General features: G+C 38.6%; 1 long non-coding RNA gene across 1 annotated transcript; it reads right to left on the bottom strand.

Moving 5' to 3' along the window:
* Positions 1-10,817: 10,817 nt before the first annotated feature.
* On the bottom strand, positions 10,818-14,026 carry LOC138743881 (uncharacterized). Its single transcript, XR_011345090.1, has 3 exons — positions 13,764-14,026; positions 11,637-11,815; positions 10,818-10,933 (listed from the first exon to the last, which is right to left on the bottom strand). It is a non-coding gene; the product is annotated as an uncharacterized lncRNA (long non-coding RNA).
* Between the last annotated feature and the right edge of the window lie 6,685 nt (positions 14,027-20,711).

Below are 20,711 nucleotides of genomic sequence, written 5' to 3'. Positions count from 1 at the left end.
GGTAGGCTAATCGGGTTTAATTTTGGGTGGCACTGGTTTCAATGGCCAAAATCGGCTTCTTCTGCGTTCTAAATAAAATTTTAAATTTAAATAAAAAAATAAAGATAATATGTTGGAGGAGAATGCTGTTGTTATGGTAGGTGGGGACAAGGGCAGATCTAGGGGCAGTGGAGACCAGGGCAGATGTGAAAAAAATAGAGGAGATGTGGCAAAGGGCTGTGTTGGTGGCAGTAGAGAGGAAGACCCAATTTTTGAAGGAAGACATCTCAGATATTCTGGAATATCATCGTAGGAGCAGATGGGATGGAGGAATTGAGGGAAATGAATAGAATTGTTATAGGGGTTAGGATATGAAGAGATGTAGTTGAAGTAACTGTCAGAGTTGGTGGGTTTGTAGAAAATGTCAGTAGTCAATTTATCACCTGAGATTGGAGATCTTCATTTACCAGGCCACTTGAAAATTAGAGGAACTTCTCTGGTTTCTTCTCTCTCTCTCTCTCTCTCTCTCTCTCTCTCTCTCTCTCTCTCTCTCTCTCTCTCTCTCTCTCTCTCTCCCCCCCCTTCCTCATTGTCTCTGTCTCCTCCAGCTCCCCACCTTCTCCATTCAGAGAGTTATCCCCTCTCCCTATCCCCTCAACTTTTTTCTCTTCTGCCCTCCCACCCATATCCACCTATGACCTCTAACTTGTTGGCCTGTGTTCCTTCCCCTGCCCCTTCTTCCCTCCTCCCCCATCTTTTTATTCAGGCATCTGCCTGTTTCTGCTCATACCTTTGAACCATAGAATGCTACAGCATAGAAAACAGGTCATTTCGCCCCTCTAGTCTGTGCCAACCATCATCTTGCTAGTCCCACTGACCTGCTCCCATTCCATAACAACCCTCCAGCTCTCTCCCGTCCATGTATCTATCCAATTCATTCTTGAAACATAAGATTGAGCCCACATTCACCACATCAGATGGCAGCTCATTCCACACTCTGTCCAGATATACCTTCACATTATCTGGCAGAACAACCTTGTCTTCATTTTGCCTTCCTGATTTCTTTCTTGAATATTCTCTTGATTTTTCTGTACTCTTCAAGTACCTCATTAGCTCCTTGTTGCCTATACTTGCTATACATCTCCATCTTCTTCTTAACCAGAATGCCAGTATCTCTTGAAAACCAGGATTCTCTATGCATGTTAACTTTTACTTTAATCCTTGAATATGCACACTCAAGATTTTGCCCTTGAAGCCCATCCACTTGACACACCCTTCCCAGAAAACAACATATTCCAATCCACTTCCGAGATCTTTTCTCACTTCCACAACCTTTGCCTTCCTCCAGTTTAGAATCCCAACAAGAGGACCAGACTTGTCCTTTACCATGATGAATGGCAAAGGCCCAAAACGGTTATATACCTTTGTTTTCTATGGATGCTGCGTGACCAGTTTCTCCAGCACTTTTGTGTATTGGAATGGAATCACAACGTCTGCATACTTTCCTGTTTCACATTAATTCAGCTGTTTAATATATTCACCATTACCACACCAATGGATTTTAGGAATGTTAGTTGTACAAAATCATTAAATGCTAATAAACTAAGTAGAGGGTATAAATATTATTCTAAACCAATAACAAAGCTCTTGCTATTTATTTAGCGCATGACACTTCATTTTACTATTTATATAGGGCCAGAATGTGCACCATTGACCTTGCTCCCCTTACATTCACACTTATTACAGCTGAGTTTGGTAACTTGCTGCCTACTCGGTGACACAAGGCAAATCTATTGAGTTGTTTTAAATGTTTGCATTGAAAAGTTTTGAAAATTATTAAAATTATAGTAAATTATGTGTGTGTGTGTGGGGGGGGGTGTTTAATTGGGCTTTTGATCTTAGATCAGTATGGACCAGGCATAACCCTCTATGATTGAGGATTCCCAGCAAGTATGAGCTGCACTGTATACAGTGCCCTTCTTAATGTTTGGGATGTAAATCAAGCAATTTACATGTGATTAAAGTGCACATTCCAGATTTTATTCAAGGTGAAATGAAGAAACTACAGCACTTTTCATTCACAGTTCCCTCATTTCAGGGCACCATAATGTTTGGGTCATTTGGCTTCACAGGTGTTTGTAAGTACTCAAGTATGTTTAATTGCTTCATCGGTGCAGGTTTAAGAGAGCGAGGCTTGCTTCTAAGCTCTGCCATTTTTCAACTTGAGGGCCAGAGTTGTACCAATGAAAATCAAGGAAGCCATTATGAGGCTGCATAAAGTATATAAAACAGTGAGATACATCACCCAAACCTCAGGATTACCAAAATCAACTGTTTGGAACATTAAGAAGAAAGAGCTTCTAATGAGTTCAGTAATTGCAAAGGGACTGGTAGGCAAAGGAAGACTTCTGCTGTTTAGAGATGAATTCTCATCATAATGAAGAAAAATTCCCAAATGCCTGTCTGACAGATCAGAATCACTCTTCAGGATGCAGGTGTTGATGTGTCGATGAGTATTGTCTGCAGAAGACTTCAAGAGCAGAAATACAGAGGCTACACTGAAAGATAAAAGCCACTAGTTTGCCACAGAAACGGGATGGCCAGATAAAAGTTTGCCAAGAAGAATTTAAAAGAAACTGCAGAGTTCTGGAAAAACCAGACAAGACCAAGATTAACCTGTATCAAAGTGATGGCGAGCAAAATATGGAGGCCTAAAGGAACTTCCCAAGATCCAAAATATATCACCTCATCTGTAAAACATGGTGGTAGGGGTTTTGGCCTGGGCATGGATGTCAGCCACAGGTACTGGCGCACTTATCTTCATTGATAATGTAACTGCTGATGGCATTAGCAAAATGTATAGAAACATTTTATCTGCTCAGGTCCAAGCAAATGCCTCCAAACTCATTGAATGATGCTTCATCCTACAGCAAGACAATGATCCCAAACTTACTGCTAAACCAATAAGAGTTTTTCAAAGCTTAAAAACTGGAAAATTCTTGAATGGCCAAGTCAGTTACCTGATCTAAATCCAATTGAGCCTGCCTTCCACATACTGGAGAAAACTGAAGGGGTCAAGCCTCTGAAACAAGCAGGAGCTGAAGATGGGTGGAGTAGAGAGGCCTGGCAGAGCATCAACAGAGAAGATACCCAGTACTTGATGTCTGAATCACAGACTTCAAGCAGTCATTCATGCAAGGGATATGCAACAAAGTACTAAACATGACTTACTTTAAAATACATACCACTGCTATATCCCAAATATTATGGTGTCCTGAAATGAGGGGACTATGTATAAAAAGTGCTGTAATTTCTACATGTTCAAAACAAAATGTATGCAAATAACCTTGAATGACATCTGGAATGTGCACTTTAATAACATGTGAATTATTTGATTACAAATTTAAAACGATGGAGCACAAGGGAATTCCCCTCCTCATCTTCCAGAATGTTTAATCTTGCCATGAGTCCATTCATTCCACAGGCTTGTTAGATCTTCATGAGACTGAATAGAACTTTGAATCAGATTTGCAGGCACATTAGAAGGCAGTTCAGTCAGTTCTGCTTCACTCAATCCATAAATCCAAATCCAAATTTAAAAATGATGTTGTAATACTATATAAATCATGAAATTTCACCTTAACAACCTTAATAAACTTAACTTCAAGTTAAGATTAAAACGCCCAGTTAATAACAGTGACTCATTGTGTACACTCTTTAATCAGATATTTTTCAATGATTTGACATAAGATCTCGCCTCTTCTGCTGAGTGGAAATCCTTCACCTCGCCTCTGTGAGTGATTCTTAGTCGGGCCTTAGTCGACCCTTTCAGGGTCGCAAATGCTGTCTGAAGAACAATCGAGCCACTTTCACAGTTGGATGGGGGAAAATAGTTATCCCCTTCAATTTGACCTCGTGGCATTTTCTTGCACACCGCAAAACATCCATGCAGTCGATTGGTATTCTAGCTGGATTTGGTTTCTTAAAAAAGACACGGGAATGATTTGGAATTAGTTATAAATTAGTCGTAAAAGATGATTACATTTGTGCTATTGGAATTGGTTATTGAAAGCAAAATATTATTATGACAAAGTTAGTCTGTATTTACAGAGATATTTTGCCAGTGGCCTTCTGCATCCCTTTATAGCAGATGGCTTGCAATTTCCTGGGTAGTTCCAGAGAAGTATGGTTAAGGATGGGCTCCTGGGAATTACTGAGATTTTAATTTGATTAGGTAACAAAAATATAGCCATTAATAGTAATTGTGGCATCATTTCGTGACTGGAAGCAATTGTCCATTGGCAAACAATTGCTCCCAGTGGGAAAACTGCAACTGCGTAATACTCAGGCAAAAGCAGATTTAAGCCACTTATTTATAATTTTTTTTAATGGTAATTGCATTGCATTAGAGCAAATGTCGGCTCAGACAATTTTTATTTAACTGAATTTAATGAACAAACCAAAAATGAGTTTAATGGGTTAGGAAAATTTCAGCCAACTAACTGAAATACCCTAAACCCAGGAATTGAGTGTAATTGCTTAATGATTATTCCTTTATGGTGCACCACAGTTTGGATGACAAAATACATTTATTAATAGAAGGCTATCCAGAGACCTAATCTCAGCCCATTTTAGAAACTGGACATAAATCGTAGGTGACTGAATGTCTTTATTTGCATGTACATTTAAGCTTGCACTTTTAAAAAAAAAAGTGGAGCTGAATATTGAGGTATGCCTCCAAATCTTCAGAATTAGATCTAAAATATACCATTTTATCTGAAAATTATGACTTCATTTTTGTTGGCAGTGAAGATATGATTGCAGCTACAAACTGGAGAGGCATTCACTAGTGATTATTACAATTGGTCAAACAGGAACCTTTTCAGAAATTGATGTAAGCATTACAAGGGCTTGTGATTGTAATTGGAACCACAGATTTCTTAGCTGATCTCTTACTGATATTTATCCAGTTCCTGAATGTTGTCTTACGTGAAGGACAATGAGAAGGCCACATTACCTTGAGCAACATTAGAAGTGCTCTCTGAGACCATGATTTTTGTTTTAAGGTCGAACCATCCAAAGTCCTGGTGGAAAAGCCATCTATCTTTCAGCAATTTTTCTAACATTGGGATCTTATGTTCCCCAACTTGACCTCATATTCTAAACAGGTAAACTATTAACACTGTGTGGGAACCTCAAGGTGTCACACTTGCTAGGACAATTCGTGCAAATAGATACAAAGGTCTTTCTTCCTTAGCTTCAGCTTTGTGGAGAAAATCATGGCAGCTATGGATCACTAAGATATGGTAAAGAGAACGTTTTAGAGGAGCAATTTTGGATATGAGGATTGAGCCCAGAATCTGGGAGTGGTGTGGAGGTAAAGATGTTGGGGATAACAAGGATATTGGAGTACAGAAGAATATGGGGGTGAGAAAGCTGGGTGGGAATGTGAGGAGAACGTATGCATAAATCTTTATGAATAAAGATGAATTCCTTATACTTTTCAGCTATTGCTCTGGTTGAAATGCAGGTAAGTCTCAACTCTGCTGTTGTGTGGCCAATGTGCAAGGAGAACTTCATTTGAATTTCCTAGTGCAGGTGTCATGCCCAAAAGACCCAATCATGTTTATCCAGTGAGTTTTCAATTAAATTTGTGTACGTTGCGCACAAAAACATTGTGCTTTGAAAACAAATTTTTAGTCCCTTATATTCTCTTTCTACATGTTGAATGGCTTGTGCATTTCCAGGACTTCTGTCTGTTTCATAAACTAACTTCTTTCACCAACTTCCTTCAACCTGAATGAACACTCTCTGACTGTATCCTGAGCATGACACTGAACGTATTTAGCCCAAAAATGATTCTATAACATATTTATAAATATGCATTACAAAATATACTTGAGATACTTGTATGTTTAAAACTTTTCAAATTTTTTTAGATTGATAAATCCACAGCTATTTACACTCTTCAGAAATGTATACACTTTATCTGTAGATTGTAAAATGTATCAGGTTGAATTGTGGTTAACTAACATTAATTAGAAACTTGAAAATATACTGTGGTGTCAAAATACAGTTCCACAGGAACACAAGAATTATACAAAATAGGAGACTGCTATTACTCTATACTGTTCCCTTTAATAAATTCACGTTGAAAATGAAGTAATGCAAAGCTAAAAATAAACTAAAGCAAATATAATGTAAAATTTTCTTTCAGTTAGATAAACTGTCAGTACCAGTCTGATGGATGTTTCAATGCAATTGGTCTATGACTCCATATTCAGCAATGATGCATCAAAAAGTAAAACATTCTGAACCATTGTGATACATGCAGAGTTTCCTGACACAACCAGACAAAGCTTTTCAGGGTGAGAAAATGCCCAGGCTGTCTAGATTCGCATGCAATGACGAGGAGATTGAGGCAGTGTAGTTATCCCTTTCTGTTTGTTTCAATAGCCGCTTTCAGGTGCTCGGACACAGATAATGCGCCAGCAGGTGCAGCTGGGACATTCAGGTGGCCGCAGAGAAGACGCCTTTCTGTCACCTGAATGTGCTGGCTGAAGGAGAGCCACGTCTGAGTGAACACCGGATCCTGTGGACTGTGGCTGTAATTCCACTGGTGCTTTCAGGTGCAACGGGGGATTCTCCGAGAGAATATACCTACAGGAGGAGGGTTAGGTAAGTGCTCCTCCTGACTGGGTTCTCCACTTTCAGGTGGTCACCCGACAGCCATATTGGGGTAGAATAGATGGCTTTACAGTCAGGTATTCTGGTCACCTGAAAGTGGCTACTGTCTCTCTTTCCTGAATCACTCTTCATTCCCTCTGCTGCTCAGAAGAATACAAGGTGACAAGTTCCATTCGCAAAATGTCTGCTGACTAGGCTGACCATCTCGTGTTCCTCTCAAGGCAGCATGAGTGGAGGTGAGGATCCAACAGTGTTGGTGGCATCATACAGTAAAAGGGTAGGAGTGCAAAAATAAAGATCTACTGAGATTGTTGAGCTTTGGTGTACATTTGGATCACAGTATAGCTTTGGTCTATCTACCAAAGGAAAGGTGTGCACACCTTGGAGTCCAGTGTAGCACAGATTCACCTAATCTATTCTCAATTGACTTTGTGTTCAAATGGGGAGAGATCGTCAGACTGATTATGGGCCAATATTACCTAATTTCTTCCACCCATGAGATTACTTTCACTGTGAATGGAATGCCAAGAAGTGATTTCCTCTAGAAGAAGTCAAGAAGCTTATCAATATTGTTCTAGAACTTAGGGTTATAAATCTTTGGAATTTTGTTCTTTAGGAGTGTATAATCAAGGCAAAGAGTGATAAAAGTTTGGATTGTTTGGGGAAAATAGGGATACACTTGATAGGAACTGTACACAACGAGCAGCAATAGGCAATGACGCTGTTTAATTTTAAAATACTTATTTTATTTCTAACTCTTAAACTACATATAGTCTTAACTTTTAAACTATCCTTAACACGAAATCTCTCAAGCTGTACGCGTGTGCGAGCATGTGTGTGATATACCCAAAACATTATAGACCAGTCCAAAATCTAGAAAGTTACTTCAAAGTCTTTTAAATTTAGTGTTGAAGCATAGGCCTTTGAAATTTGATGCCCAGAATTAATGTTGAACTATGGGAAGACTGAAGTTGTGGCTGCTAAAGACTCATGAAATTCTTGTTGAGTTGCCTTTGAAGAGATGTCCATCCACGTGAGCTGTGGTCATTAACACTAACAAGACTCAAACTGGGTGGCCTCCATGAAGCTTCCAAGACTCTGACACTGATCTCTACAGTAACTTCACTGTTAGTCACACTTAAAATGAAGCAGTCTCTCCGAGGGACCTCCACTGTTGTTCACAATCAAAATGAAGCCCTTTGCTTTTCAAAAAAGATCCTCCTGGCACAGGTCAATCTACCGAAAAGGCCTAGTCATTCACAGAGCATGCTTTGCACTGAATTCCACAAAAAAATGGCTGGCCACAAGAGCTGTTTCAAAAAGCTGCTTTCTCTTCAGCGGTTAGAATGGTTCTCCCTTGAAAAATCACAATGTCTTTGCAAATGTATCGAATTCTAGAACAGACTGTGACAAACCTTCCCTTAGTTCTTCAAATTGTTGCTGGGCTGTGACTTGTGCTTGTGTGAAATGTTAAATGTTGACTGTCCATTCAGTCCCTCATGTCTATACTATCCTATACAGTTATAATCCCATTTTACTAAAACGGAAACTCATAATACATTGAATTGAGGCAGAAAGATCCGTAAGCATGCTTGAGAGCCATAAGGTGGTCTTGCGTTCTGGTCCCTGTTAATGAAAGGATTCTTGAGATTCTTTTATTCAGGCTTCCAATTTACCTAGCTGCAGTTGTTAAGGTAATGTCATCAACGTTCTGGCTCTTGAAGCTCTAAATTGTAGACCAGCTAACTCGGCAGAATTAAATAATGAACCTGGTCTCGATATAGGGTTTTCAACCTGAAACGTTGACTGATCATTTCTACCTATGGATGCATTCAGCCTCATTGAGTCCTTCCAGCAATTCTTTGTTTGCTTAATGAATCTGGAAGGAACTTGCATGGTCTGAGGCTGAGTAGGCATTCATCAAGCCAAAAAGATGCCACTCAAAGTATTTTAAAATGGAATTGATGGAAAACCATTGGAGATTGCAATAGCTTTATCACATTTTTGACAGAGTTGGATATACAGTTCAACTCCAATTATCCAAAATCCTCATTTATCTAACATCATTTTGGACCTGTAAGTGATGTCTGTTTGCCTCCAAAAAAATTTGGATAAATGTGGATATCCAAAACAATCAGAAATCTTCAGTTATCCAAAAAATATTTCAGTGCCAAACTGACCTCATAGGCTGAAAAAAAAATTCACCCAACATTAAATTAGAGCACTGATTGTCCTCGTTTCAGGTGACTCTCTCCCCTCTCTCATTCCATTTCGTTACCTTCCTCTATTGACTTCTCTCCAACTCGCCCTCTCAAACTGCGTGCCACTGTCTCCCAGCCACAAGCGGTCAGAAGAATTCCCTGTCATCGAGGAGAGTGGCCTCCCGGGAAGAGCTGGACCTCGGTGGGGAGGTGTCGGTGATCGGTGGTGGCGGTTGGGAGGTGGAGTGTGCGCAGGTGAAGACTGGGTCTGCGTTGGGCTCCAACATCAAGAACCAGGACCCAAAGCCAGAACAGTCCTGCCGGAAGGAGCCCATAGGGAAGCGGGAGCTTTCCGACTCGCCAGTGAGTGTTCCACCGGCCCAGGAAGCCTCCCTGGGGATCTGTCGGCGGTTGGGAGATCTTGGTGATCACTTGGTGACGTTGGGGACGTGTCAGAGGCCAGCATTTCTTTGGTGAGAATCAAACATTATTTAATGCTTAAAAAGTGTTCCCGTGTTTGTTGTTTTAACATTGATACAAGTGATTTGCTACTGGACTGTTTTCAAAAATTTACCAGTTATATGAAAAATTGAGTCATCCGAAATAGGCCCGGACCCAACCATTTCGGATAATCAAGAGCTAGACCTTTTGTTTCCTGGCAACAAAATCCAAGGCAAATGGGCTCAGTGAGACATCTATTACTTATATTCTTTATTGTCTTGTTTCTGGTGGGAAATATAAATTTAAAACGATAGAAACAAATGTAAATATTACATCTCATTAAGATGTTTTTTTTGTGAAATATTTATTGCTTTACCTTGCAACAGTAGGTCAAGCAGTGTTCAAAAGATTATTTGTTCAGAATCTAGAGTCGTTCACACAGTGTTCTTATGCTTGAAGATGAATAGTTTTTGAAATTCAGATTTCCCTTTGCAAAATATTGAAATTGTTCATGATGTTATTGTTAACTCATTTTATTTCAGTTTGCATTTCTCTTCACATTCAAGTCACTTGAAATATAACAATTTATTTTGTGTAAAATAAACCATCATATTAACATCTACTAACTGAGTCAATTGTAAGATCTGATTCCTGCAACCATGTAAGATGAGCTATTTAAGTATCAAAATATAAAGTTGTTGAATGTTCCCTTTTATTGATCAATTTGGTTTTGGCACCTCTTACTGCAGCATATTTATTTAAGTTCAAGATCAAGTTTATTATCGTCTAATCATATCTATACAACCCAACAAAACAGTCTCTCTTCAGACCTGGCTGCATGCACAAAAACACACAATGTACAATGCGTAAAGATCACATAAATATCAAATTAAATATATAAATATTTGGGATGATTGTCACAGTTACAGGATGCTGTTCATCAGTCTCACAGCCTGTGGGGGGGGGGGGGGGGGGGGGTGGGGGTGGGGAAGCTATTTCCCAGCCTGATTTTGATGCAACTGTACCACATTGTTGATTGTAGTAGGTTGAAGATACTATGTGCTGGATGGAAAGGGTTTTCAATTCCTCAACCTATATTGAGCCAGCGCTCTCAGTAAATGTCATCTATGGAGGAAGGGGAGACACCAGTGATCCTCACTGCTGTTGTTACAATCTGTATGATTTTTAACTTTTTATATTTAAGTTTAGGGCCCATTGACTATTTGCTTAGAGATAATGATCTCAAGGGACATAAAAGTGGAGACAATTCAAAAAAAATGTTTCTACTCTGTCCTTGTCAGTCCTTATTGACTTCATGCAAATACTTTTGTGACAGGCTAACATGATTTGATATTCTGTGATCTTGCAGCTGAAACCTTTCTCAAAGAACTGTTTCTGTTTGTCAACAAGAGTTCAGTGAGGTTTGGGCTGAGTTGTTGGATATGGCAGATTCTAGATAATTATCTTAGGCACACTCACCATCTAGCAGTTGCTAATTCAGTTCTGTACACATAACCATTGCGACTGAACCTGTTGCAGTAATGATCACCCAACTATGTTAATATTCAATTTCCTTTGGATGTCCATGCAGAGTTTTAGTCCTTCCTCTGTTAGAGTGTGTTCCCCTTTAAGGGAGGCAAAAAAATGTTTCTCGATTCATTAGGTATACTGTATACACAAGGTAGGCAAACAAGAAGTCTGCAAATGCTGGAAAATTGGAGCAATGCACAAAGTGTTGGAGGAACTGAGCAGGTCATGCAACAACCATGGAAAGAAAAAGACAGTTGACGTTTGGGTCAAACCATTCATCGAGAATACAGGTTGAGTACCCTGTATCCGAAAAGATCCAAAAAACAAACTTTTTTAGCGCTGACGTGATGTGGAAAACAATTCAACATCTGGCTTGCCCATGTGGGACTCTGTTGCTCTGTTGGCGCTGTTTGATTACAAAGATGCCAAACAGAGCTGGGTCCACATCTTCAACATCGGGTGTGGTGCTGTCTGCATTGAAGAAGTCGCCTTAGGCACTTGGCAGGAGTGGGGACCTCAGACTCCCAGGCAGGAGCGGAGACCGTGGTTGGGGACCAGCAACGACGATCAAGTGTTTTTTGGGTACATATTAAACATTATTTCTGCTAATGCATATGAGCTGATACAAGTATCCAGCTGATGCTACTGTGATATTTTTTTGGTTTAGTTCTGAAAACCGAAAATTAAAAATAAAAGCCGAAGAACGTCTGGTCCCAAGATTTTTGGATACGGGGTACTGTAGTACTAAGAATTGGGCAATAGCCCAATTAAGAGGGTATAGTTATACTTAATACTCACTCTATTGGTTTCCAATGGGTATTTTCTTGCCATTCGGTAGGGTGAAGTATGTCTGAAATTCTTTTAGAGCAGTAAATGCTGTATCAATGAGCCTCTTCATAACTTCAGACAGTTATTGTTTCAATTTATATTTACCAAAGTAGTTTGTCTTCAGTAAAATTCTCCACACAATTTGGCAACTTAAAAAAAAAAATAAACTATTAAAATATTAATGCACAATATCCTCTCTGTTGATGCCTCTTTGAATTTACAGATTGCCCAGCAACTGAATTATCTAATTTAATCAGTGTAAGATCTGTCAATTTTATTTCTCTTTAATTTCATAGTAGCAAAATGAAAACCGTTAAGCAGAAGTGAAGCCCACTGACGTAATTGGAATAAGTCTAAATGACATGTGGAAAATATATCGCAATTTTCCATTTGTGGTCTTAAGGTGCCATTCATCAACATATTGAGAGATAACCTTATAACCACTTACAGCACAGAACAGGCCAGTTCGGCCCTACTAGTCCATGCCATAACAAATCCCCACCCTCCTAGTCCCTCTCCTATCCATGTAACTATCCAGTCTTTCCTTAAATGTAACCAATGATCCCGCCTCGACCACATCTGCCGGAAGCTCATTCCACATCCCTACCACCCTTTGCGTAAAGAAATTTCCCCTCATGTTCCCCTTATGATTTTCCCCCTTCAATCTTAAACCATGCCCTCTAGTTTGAATCTCCCCCACTCTTAATTGAAAAAGCCTATCCACGTTTACTCTGTCTGTCCATTTTTAAATCTTAAACACCTCTATCGTCCCCTCTCAATCTTCTACGCTCCAGAGAAAAAAAGCCCCAGTCTGCACAACCTTTCCCTGTAACTCAAACCTTGAAATCCTGTCAACATTCTCGTGAACCTTCTCTGCACTCTCTCTATTTGGTTTATATCTTTCCTATAATTTGGTGACCAAAACTGTACACAGTACTCCAAATTTGGCCTCACCAATGCCTTGTACAATTTCATCATAACCTCCCTACTCTTGAATTCAATACTCCGATTTATGAAGGCCAACATTCCAAATGCCTTCTTCACCACACCATCTACCTGAGTATCAACCTTGAGGGTACTATTTACCACAACTCCTAAATCCCTTTGTTGCTCTGCACATCTCAATAGCCGACCATTTAATGCATATGACCTATTTAAATATTTTGTCGAGAACCACTAAACATGAACTGTAAATGTAAAAGATAAAAGCTGCAACTGCTCTCCTCATTTGTGATGTTATTGATAGAAAGTTACATTTATATTGCAAGTGGAGCATTCCAAATTTTGACAAGTTACTTTCGAAGTGTAGATGTTGTAAGGACAAGATACCAGTTGGCTTTACACAAAGTGAAGAAAATGAAGGGAGTGTGATAAAGGAAGCATGTTAGAATGGAGGTGTCCCAGGAGTTGATGTCAGGATCATAACTGTTTCTAACTGTACCCACTATTTGCATGTAAATTAGAAAATGTGGGGAGATGGGCTAAAAGGAGGCAGTTTGATAACTGCAGTGGGTTGAAAAATATGTAAATAGGATAGAAAATGGGTAAAATATAGAATTATTGGGACAGCATCATAAAATGGTTTTAAGTGGCCAAGATGAAATTACAAACAATGGTTGAAAGTGAAATGTGATTAAAATTTCACTCAAATTGACAGCAGGGCAATTGAAATAATTAAGTGGATTTAACTCTCTATGGTGTCAATGTCTGAAACTTTGGTTTGTTGACACCATGATTGTTGGCAGATGATCATTTGAATATTAACTTGCTTACACTTAACATTTTTAGCCAATGCAGAACAACAATTAATACACCTAACAGAATATTGAATGAAAAACCAGAAAAAATCCAAATCAGTGGAGGTCAAAAATTCATAGTACATTTCTCTGGTCAAATTTGAATTAGAATTCTGTGCTTTGAAGTAAATAAGGGAGACATTCACATTCATAAGTTTTGAAAAAAAAAACAATATGAAGTTTATCACTCTCTGCTTTAAGGTGGCCAGAATACCCCAACATAAAGCCGCCTAAAATACCTGAATGCGGCTGTTGGGAGGCCACCTGAAAGTTGGAGAACCCTGACCCGGGGAGTACTTACCCAACCCTCTGGTAGGTGTATTTTTTTTGCTTCTGAGTGCTCCCCCTAGGCATCTGAAAGCGGGCGGGACTACAGCCACAGTCGACAGGAACCGGCGTTTGCTCCGCGGTGCCTCTCCCTGCTGCGGACCTTTCAGGTGCCAGAATAGCGCCTTCAGCGCTGCCACCTGAATGTTGCTTCGCTCACACCCGCAGCCAGCTCCAGAGTTGCTTCCTCCCAGCTATTCCACCTGAAAGTGGCTTTTGGTAAAAGATCTGGAAACCTGGGCTCTGTCAGCCTGGAGTGGAAGTGTTTGAAAGATTACCTTATAGAGCAATGAAAGGTCATCAGGGTAAAGATGTGGTAAATCTAGAATTGTTAAATTTAAAAAGGCAAAGGCAGGTTTGAAGATTTTAAACTTTAAAATCGACAATATTTACAATAAACTAATGAGTGAAGTTACAAGCCAAGAATAATTTCTACAAAGGAGAAAATGAGATGCTTCACATATAAATTAATTAAGATGGGTTGAATGGCCTTCTTAGACTTTAATTATCTTCTAAGAAAGCGGCATTTTAACATTAACTAGGGGTGAGCTGGCAAATGAGGTTAGACTGCACTATGTAAGTGAGAAGAGGCACACAATGAGGAGCCGAAGATCTGGTTGATTTGTAGCATTTTCTGATCAAAAACAATTCATCAAACAGTTGCACAACTTTTTGTCTTTGCCTTTGTTTCCATTTCAATTCAATCTGGAATAATAGAATAGATTAAAATCGACTGGGAAACAAATTGAAATTGTGGAGAAAATTATGTGGCTCAGCAGATGAAGAAGAAATGATTATTATGTGATTTTACTTGTAGATGGAAGATGACGTGTCATATGTTGTCAACTGGTGCAGCTAAAATAGACGAGAACGTTTAATTATATAATTAATTTTAACCAGCATCTTAAAGCTATTTGCAATTGTTCATGACCAAATCATGGAGTCACAAAGTGCAGTATTTTTGTGTCTAGAAGACCCTAAAACTTAACATTCTCTTTGCATTTACAAAGACAACTTTTGGCATCCTGCACATGGTGGATCAAGGCAGAATAGTAACTTCCCTTAAACGTCGTCGACAAGAATGCCAAATCAATAACTATAGCATTAAAATAAAGCTCCGTTTCATTTCTAACCGATTCTAATGACAAAATGGAAGTACAATAGCCCTTTTTTTTTTTTTTGCTGCATATTTTGAGTGAACAAAGAGATGTTATGATGTCTTGTTGCAATGAAGTGACCCAGTGCTGATACTGATCTGCAGCCCTATGATATTTTGCACACCACCTTATCTGTAAAAAGTAGCAAGGATCATACCATGGATAATCTCTTTTGCTGTTTCGATGTTTTCTTATTGGCTTTAGTTTAAATAAATGGGCACTCTTTCATAAAAGCTCAGCATTGGAAATGTCAGGAAAAGCAAGAAGAACTAATAGCACTTTTTCTCATTCCTGCTACTGCAATCATTATTTTAATGATTATCTTAAACTGGTCGGGACAATTGTATCACTAATTTTTTTAAAGTCTATCTCATGTTGTCATTTTACTATATGTTCAGTTTAGTTCAATCAATTCGAGCCATTTTGCACTTAAAAAGTTGTTCGTCTTAAATTTCAAAGATCACTGTTTATTATGTGATAAAGTTGCCAGTATCCATGACCACAATGCCCTGTTATGTTGTCAAATGATGTTTACAGACATTTCTATTTTGCATATACAGCCATGCATCGACTTGTGTCTGGGTTGCATTCTGGAAGTGGGGACGCGAATCAATTTTAGTGTAAGTCGATTATTATAGGTGAAATATACTGTACAAAATACATATTTACCTAAACCTCCACATTGTACATACATATGTCTAAATACCAGTTAATAAAATGTAAATACAATAAACTAATTAAGTGAGACCATCCCAAGTCACACGCTATAACATTTACAGTTTTACCACTTTTCTATTGCTATCACCTTTAGCTTCTCTTCCAAATCGATAGCATGCCTTTTCTTCTTTGGTTCTGCCAGAGTCTTGCTTTGGGGGCGATGAGGGGCCATGATGCACTGTATATTTTCAGATACAATTTAGCCAACGAGGTAACACAAAAATAAGAGACTGTATGGAACATGTTTTAATGTCAGATATTAGTATCTCATAGGGTATCAAGACTAGAAAAATGTTATACGGTACAGTATGCTTTTTTCTTAGTAAATAGACTACACATTAATGTAATAACACAATAACAATAAATACATACATCTATTATAGATCATATATCTATTACAATACATACATTAATTACATATATGTACTGTACAAGAAGTTAGGTGTATACTGTGTACCATTATACGGCTGGCAGAACAAACGCTTTGTTTTGGCTTTTGAGCCCATGTGTTGAAAGCGTGATGTGTGACTTAATGTCCACTAACGGCCGCCAATGTCAGGCCCGGTGTAAATTTTAACATTTTTTTTAAGCTCTTTCAGTGACCTCGGACATATTTGCAATTGGATATTACTCGATCAGGCATAAGTTTATGTTGTTTATGTGATACAAGATTCAAAATAGAGCTAAAATAGAGCGGGTGTTGCAGCTCCCTTAATCTTTGGCTTGGCTTCGCGGACGAAGATTTATGGAGGGGGTAAAGGTCCCCGTCAGCTGCAGGCTCGTTTGTGGCTGACAAGTCCGACGCGGGACAGGCAGACACGGTTGCAGCGGCTGCGATAAAGGTACACGACATATCTGTATTGTGGGAAAAGTTAACTTTCATTGACTATTTTTATGCATCTTTGAGCAACTCTCTCAAAATATAGATCTCATGCAGGTGATAGAGCTGCAGAGTTAAGAATGGCCATTTATTTAAATTATGAGAGACAGCAAAACCAAGATAATCCATCGATATGATATTTGTTACTTTTTTTCCAGACTGAATAGGTAAAACCTGGAAGACATGAGTGAGAGAACTTTGCTGCAGGGTAAATCTCTTGTTACCCTACCCTGGAGTTAGATTTAAACACCCACTCTAAATTTCCACACGATTTATTAGTAATAGTTTTCAAGCTGTTTAAATGATTATTTCTCCAATCCCATTGCTAACGAATAATGATATGATGGGAATAGACCGCTACAACACAAGTTTAAAATAGACATCAAGGAATTTGAATTTCTTCCAAAATAACTTGACTGTGGCATAATTTTTTTTCAAATCATTCTAATGAGCAAAAATAAAGCACGTCTTTTATGCTTCAAGATAATTTGCATGTGGAAAATTTTCACCAAAGGTAATTTATTGCAAGAGAAATGTCTGAAGACTAAATTGGTTTTCCTTTTTTAAATTGTGCCAGGTATTCTTGTTGCATTTCATCCTAAAGGCAGTTCATGATATTCTGCTTTTGAGATGAAAATGCTATCGCAGGGTCATGGCTCCCACAGGAATGCTAAGCAATATGAACAGGATTTTTGCTTTCTCTCCCATCTTCATGTGAAGTTCAGGGCCATCAGTTTTTATGCATTAATTAAAGTTTGTATTTAAAAACTTGAATATAATGGTTGGAGATCATATAAATCCCTTTAAGGAAAAAAATACAGTTTGGAATAACAATTTACTGCTGTGCAAGATTGCCAGAGTGGACTTTAAAATTTTTGCTTCTTTCTTTAGGTCTTCTGTCAGAATATAATGGGTGATAGTCGGCAGTTGCAACTTCACCTGAGCAGTCGCGCCTGTTGACTGGAAGTTAACAATAGTGGCATTGTAGACAAGGCTGATCCCATTTTTACCAAATTCCTACACATACACACTTTTCAACAAGAGTCACTAGATTTTAATCAGGAGGAAGAATGTTTACTGATAGCCCCAACTCAAAAACAGTGAAGCTAATTGTCGGGCCCCTCTATCACCTACATGAGATCTATATTTTGAACTTGAAATATTTCTAATTTACTGATAGCCCCAACTCAAAAACAGTGAAGCTAATTGTCGGCCCCCTCTATCACCTACATGAGATCTATATTTTGAACTTGGAATATTTCTAATTTGTGTCATGATATTTGGGGCATCGTGCTCTCAGTTCCAATTAATGAGTTGACATTTGACAAACTGCACTGATATTCAAAGGCTTTTTTTTTGTACATGTACTCTCTACCTTGAATGATGATGTCCTTTCAAAGATCCTGAATGCATTGTTTCATTGTGTCCTGCCTTTACCTCATTATATTTACCTGTTTATCTTCAGTGGTAACAGTAATGGGGAAGTAACTCATTGATTACGCTGTGACTCCCAAAACAAATTTCCCACAATTCCCATTATGCTGTCAGAGAAAAGTGATCTCATGTGGGAATAAAATTAGGAAATAGAACATGCGTCATTCCAGTGCTTGAATTTTGGAGACTAACCCTGTCATGCTATTCTGAAGGAAATGAACAATAACGTTTTAAGAAGTACACATGAATACATTTTGAATTAAAAGTTAATTTGCTCTTTATGGGCAAAAACAACCACAGCTTTGATCATCCTTAAAAAGGCAGCATCTCAGAAGTTCTCATTGCCATTTATTTTAGCAAATAAGTTGTCTAGTCATACTGTCTGTCTAAAGGTGGATAATCTCAGCGCACTTCTTTTGAACCTTTCATTTGTTGTCCATTGTACTTGCCCTTTGACCAGAACTCCTGATAAAAATCAGACATTTGTATAATGGGCAGAATATCGGAAATGATACTGGAAGGGGGTCAGCCTGACAATTATCTGCTGAAGGAGTTAATTTATTTGTGGTCAGACATGAGATGCTTTGTTCATGCCAAGTCACCATATGCAGTACAGGAGGTTAATCCCAATAATTTTTATTTATTTTAATGGAGTTTGCAGATATCATTTTACTTGGTATCATTCTGAAATCCCATAAAAGACTGGGTAGAACCTTTTATTTTGTTAGATGAAAACTCCTTTGTACATTGTTCCAAAATAAAATTGCATGGTTAAAAATAGTGCAATCAGGGCAGCCGAGGAAAAGATTGCAAAGGTATTTGCTCAGCTCAATACCATTATAGAAGAACAACCAATTTTTTCGTGAAAATTTCCCCTGCTGCTCGTCAGTAATCCACAATTCTCATTTTCTCACATTGTGGAACTGAAAACAAAACGTATTTACCCAACAGGTTAACAGACAGACTGTTGCCTGTTGTAAAACTAACCCAAGTGCTCTCTAAGACCTCTGTAAATTCTGTGCAGCTCCTTGTTGTCATCTGCAGAAGCATTTGTCTAAAGCAGCAAGGATCTTTCCTTGAATATTTCTTTGAAAGCAGCCACATCATTTAAACCATTTTCCAGTAAAGAACATCCAACCATGTGAAATGATTACCTGGATTGTTTGAGTATTATCCATATGTTGTGGTTATGCACTGGGCCCTGTAAAACTCCAGGCCTTTACTTAAAATGAAACCCCAGTCCAAGCATCAAACTTTCACGACTCTTGCCTGTGCTCCACTGGAGAGGCATTGAGTTTTCCCAGCTTCTCCAATTGGCAAACAGCTTTAAATGTGGAAATAAATCACAAAAATCTGTAGACACTGTAGTTGAAGTAAAAACACAAAGTACTGGAGAAGCTCAGCAGGTCAAACATTGTCCTTTATGTAGCAACGGTAAAGATCCAGAACCGACGGTTCGGGCTAGAGCCCTTCATCAAAGTGTGAGAAAGTGCCGGCGTCTCTAGCATTTTGTTTTTGCTTTAAACGTGGAAGTGATTTGCCACCAGAATTCAAGCGAGGGTCCAATCTTCCTAATACTTGCATTGGATGGAGAGAGTGCCCCCTTCCTGCCCAAGACACTAATCATTCAAGATTTGATCCCATTATAACTACCTGAAACGGGACAAAGGATGTAATCAGGAATGATCCTCAAGTCAGATTTCTGAATTTGGCAGCTGGCTGGCTGTAAACTAATTTGGTTGGGATGAAAGATTCAACTGAAATTGATTAAATTGGATTGAATATTTCTGTGGGGAGAGTTTTTATATTTGCTTCATGTGTTTATCCATGAGGCAGAAAATACTTGAATATCAGGCTTCAATGTTTAAAAGCTTTGAAAGATTATAGCATCTTAAGTGTCTCCAGTTTAACCTCAAAATCAAGGCAACTAAGAGCAAACATATGTATAATTTAATTCAAGTCTTCGTTGTAATATGCAGTCAAATAAGATGCAATAAAGTATTTGTATGTACTGCAGTAAAAACCCCTGTTATCTGGAATTCAAGTAACAGGCAACCTTCAAGGAATTGGCAAAAAAATTTGAGGAAAATAAATAAATAAGAATAAATTTAAAAAAAAACTTTGGGATTGCAAAAGTAAATGTTCTCTGAAGTAACATATAAACATTTGGTGAAGATGGTAGCAAATATTCAGCCAACAGAGTGTCTTGGTTGTGCTTTGGTTGTGGCAGCTGTTTGAATAAAGTTGTGTTTGAATAAAATTGTGTTTGAATAAAATGGTGTTGCCCAGAAGGAAGAGCTGGCTAGTGTTGCTTGCCGTTGTTTAGTAAAAATCTTTGTTAGTATATTATTTGCATATTAGTAAGGCTTTATCTATATACTTGGAGGAGGGGTGCTTAATTATGATGGCGGCCCAGTTAACATTGCAGTTAGCACACCACTAGCCCTTTTTTCACTGCATCCCAGTTAATTGGCTGTACAGAATTCTGGTTCAAGAAGCCTTTTTTACTGTTTCCACTGGACCACTTTTAACCAGGACACAAACTGCTTTTCCACTGACCACAAGTTATCCCCGTGGGATAGGGAATCTACCGTCAACACTATTCCAAGGATGCAACTTGTCCTTTTTCCACTGGTTTAATTGGCACGCTGGCCAATTGAGTAATGGTCAAGGCTGTCAATCTCCAGTGTGATTTGAGGTCATTTGATGCCAACGTGCTGCTTAAATTGCTTTT

This window comes from Narcine bancroftii, chromosome 10 (assembly GCF_036971445.1).
Source record: "Narcine bancroftii isolate sNarBan1 chromosome 10, sNarBan1.hap1, whole genome shotgun sequence".
NCBI classification, from domain to species: domain Eukaryota; kingdom Metazoa; phylum Chordata; class Chondrichthyes; order Torpediniformes; family Narcinidae; genus Narcine; species Narcine bancroftii.
This window is presented reverse-complemented; position numbering and strand designations above follow the sequence as displayed.